The 4,091-nt window shown below is 38.2% G+C and overlaps 1 pseudogene; it reads right to left on the reverse strand.

Moving 5' to 3' along the window:
* Positions 1 to 2,246: 2,246 nt before the first annotated feature.
* On the reverse strand, positions 2,247 to 3,558 carry LOC149541847 (uncharacterized; annotated as a pseudogene).
* Between the last annotated feature and the right edge of the window lie 533 nt (positions 3,559 to 4,091).

Consider the following 4,091-nt stretch of genomic DNA (forward strand, 5'->3'; position numbering starts at 1 on the left):
AATGGTGTATTGAAAGAAGAAGTGTATCAACCACCTGGTTATGAAGTTGCAAGTGAAGAGAACAAAGTATATAGACTGAAGAGAGCTCTTTATGGGCTCAAGCAAGCTCCACAGGCATGGTACAGTAGGATTGACTCATATTTGATGAGCAATAGTTTTAGCAAAAGCAATGGTGAGCCCACTCTTTACATCAAGGCAACAGATGGTAATGTATTGATTGCTATCTTGTATGTAGATGACTTAATTTTTACTAGAAATGAAAAAGCTTTAATTGGTGAGTTTAAAGAGGCCATAAAAAGTGAATTTGAAATGACAAACCTAAGTCTCTTGAAATACTTTCTAGGCATAGAAGTAAAACAAATGCATGATGGCATTTTCATCTCTCAAGAAAAATATGCAAGGCAGATCTTGGAGAGATTTAAAATGTAGAATAGTAAGGTAGCCCCCACACCAACAGTAGTAGGTCTAAAGTTGAGCAAGGAAGACTCTAGCAAAAGAGTAGATTCAACATTATACAAGAGTATGGTTGGAAGTCTAATGTATTTGACTGCAACTCGGCTAGACCTAATGCATGCAGTAAGTCTAATTTTCAGATTTATGGAAACACCAAAAGATTCCCTTTGGCAAGCAGGAAAAAGGATCCTAAGGTATGTGAAAGGTACCAAAGGATTTGAGATTTTGTATACTGCAAATGATGATTTCAAGTTGGTTGGTTACAAGGATAGTGATTGGGCTGGAAGTATAGATAATAGGAAGAGCACTTTCAGATACATGTTTCATATGGGATCGGGTGCAATTTCATGGGCATCCAAGAAGCAACCTATTGTTTCTCAATCTACAACAGAGGTTGAATACATAGCAGCAAATGCAGCAGTATGTCAAGAAATTTGGCTAAGGAGGATCTTGACAGATTTGAATGAAAGGCAAGAGGTTGGAACCACAATTTATTGTAACAACATCTCATCAATTGCATTGTCTAAGAATCCAGTCTTCCATAGGAGAAGCAAAAACATAGAGATCAAATATCACTTCATCAGAGAGCAGGTGGAGAATGGGGATATCAAGATGAAATTTTGCAAGTCTGAGCAGCAACTAGTAGACATTTTCACAAAGCCATTAGACATAGGAAGTTTTGTACACCTAAGAGAGTGTCTTGATGTAGTTGATGTGGATCAGTAGTGATCCTTGCTTGTTTGGCTTGGGACAAAGGGGGAGTGTTGGAATATTTAAATGCATCATACGTTTTCTCCCTGGAGCCAAATGCTCACCTACCCCCCTAACATCCAGAATAGATAAAAACATTAATACAGGTAGGTGAGATTTTTCAAATCAAAAAAGAGGGGGAAAATGGAATGTGACAAAAGGAATGTTTGTTCATTCATTTGTAGAGTTCAAGCAGATCAAGCAGATCAGAAGTTGCAGAGGAGAGCAGAGCAGAAGAAGGAAGAAGAAAAGAAGTTTGTGCCTGCAGTTGCACTTGTTTCCCTTGTTCTCTTTGTAAGTTGTTGTTTGGATTTGTCCCGTTGAAGCAGTGATTGCTCTAGGCACCATTGTATGCAGCCACTAGAGTTGCAGGCTTAAAGTTTATTGAAGTTTGAAGTTTTACCAGTTTAGGGTTGTTTTAGGGTTTTCTGGTTGAAGCCGAATTCTCCTAAATTTTTTAATATTTTAAATCAAAGATTGAATAGAAGGCAAGTAGGCATACTTGAATCCATTTCTCTTCCCTTGTATGTTGCATTTGAGTAATTTGTTTGAAAGCTTAAAGCTTTGGCTCTCTAGTTTTAATGGTGAAAGCATTCACGTTGGAATTTCTTAAGTTATAATTTTTCAGTTGAACAAAACACTCGACATCCTCTTTCTCAATTGGAGCCGAGCTCACTTGACATCTATTGTTGCCGAGCATTTCCTTTGGAGCCGAGCTTACTCGGCATCCATTGTTGCCGAGTATTATTTCTTTGAGTGTTGAGCTAACTTGGCACCTGTTACCTGTCACTCGGCACCATCAAGTGCCGAGCAACCTGCCACTCGGCACCTTCAAGTGCCGAGTAAAACTGGCACTCGGCACCTTCATGTGCCGAGAAACTTTTAAGTGCCGAGTAAAATTTTAGATTTAGGGTTATGAGTATTAAATTAAATCTTAATATATTTCTCACATTCCTAACCCCATCTACTATGTGCATCACCCCAACTTCGGAGTCCCCTCCATCTTTCCAAGCTATGCTGAAAATAGCTTCTAGTGCTAACTATCATTTCAAAATAGTCATTTCATCTTCAAGTACATCAGCCCACCTTGGTGTGGCAACTGTCTTCTCAAATGTCAGCTTCCCCTGATCCTTTTGCATCAAATATTTTGGTAGTATAAAATGTGTCTGGCTATAGTTAGCTGGAAAAATGCTTTTGATTCAAAGCATTTCCCTAAGGTATCATCATTTCCATGTTGTGCCTCAAACTCATGCCACTAGTTCTAGACTTCTTGATCAGAACGTGGATCAGCCATTTGTGCATAGTATACATAGATCTTGCGTACTCGATCTCCCCCAATTTCCTCTCTAGCTCAGCATAATTCATACACATTACCTTCACATATTTATCTGGAAGCTCTGATTCAATAACTTTCAGATAAAGATCATGTATCTCCATTTTCTCACAATCAAGGATGACCTTTGCAGCATGATGGTACACTTCCAATGCATGCTACACAAGTTTGTAGCCCTTTCCAACTTGGCATATTGCAAATACAAGGGTTTTACATTTTCTGTTGGTGCCTTCTCAACAACTTGCTGAAATAGGTCGCTTGCTCATTCCAGCTTCGACCCCTTGTACATGTTTACAAATTTTGAGAGATAGGTCACCCAAATATCCTTCACATGTGGATATTTGAAGATTTTGACACCTCTTTCATACACTTTGAATGCATCCTCAAAATACTTGTTCTCCTCTAGCAGATATGCATAATTCATAATAATTTGTGGAGTGGCAATCTTTAAATCAAGTATCTGCTCATATACTGCACATGCTAACTCTAATGTTCCTAGACTCTCCTCCAAGTCCACAAAGAATGTCTAAAGCTTCAATGACCTGTGCAGCCTCATCTATATTGGTTCATTGGTATCAGTAGCAACTCGGTGCTTGACTTCCACAAAAGGTTCTGTTGTTTCCCTGCGCATAAGTTCAAGTGTTCCTTTAAAGTCCTTAAGCCTCAACTCCATTTCTTTCCACTCACTCCAAACACTAACCAAATCATCCACTATTTTATAATTCACTTGCACAAATTTCTAAAAAATTATCTTTGCATTTGCAATATCCTTGTGATTTTCATATAATTGTGCAAAGGTAACCCACAAGGTATGTGGTTTCCCAACAACTTGCATTGGATCTACTATTTTTACAGCTTCTGTAAAAGTTAAGATTGTCTTTAAAAAGGTTTTCTCTCTTATGTCACTCATGCATGTCATGAGGATTAGGTCTTAAAAGTACACTACTGACAAGCTTAGGCCGTTGATTCATCAAATTCTCCAGTCTAGCCAACCTTTCAAGTCCCGAAAGGATGATCACCATCTCCTCTTGAAAATGGAATTGTAATGCATCAAGTGATGAGACTTTTCAATGCAAAAAACATATCATGCTCAAAGGTTGGATCCTCAATCACGCGAGCTGAACCACCTACGTGAAAATAGGGACTCATTTTTAATTCTTCATGAAACAAGGTTGATAGATGTAAAACCTATTACCAAGACATCCTCCGAATCTGGCAAACTTCTAGAGACTAGTTAATTTGACAACACCTTCCAACTTTAAAAAAAATGCATTTGGGATCTTCAGGTCCTCTGATTTCATTAATCGCAAGAACAAATCTAATATTCTAGCATATGATTCTTTACTTCATTGTGGCAGTACTCCACACTCAAATCCATGTTAGGTGAAGAAGCTACATTTTACTTAAGAATTGGGCTCTCACCATCTTTAAGGAAGCTCCCAATTTTCAATTTCTTGTGATTGCGCATATTCACCAAGTGTCTACCTGTGAACCATCATAGCTATAGAAGATGGTGCTATATGTATGCTCCCTATTTGTATGTCATTGACTAAAT

This window comes from Cupressus sempervirens, chromosome 8 (genome assembly GCF_028749045.1).
Source record: "Cupressus sempervirens isolate cs-2001-9-10 chromosome 8, ASM2874904v1, whole genome shotgun sequence".
NCBI classification, from domain to species: Eukaryota; Viridiplantae; Streptophyta; class Pinopsida; order Cupressales; family Cupressaceae; genus Cupressus; species Cupressus sempervirens.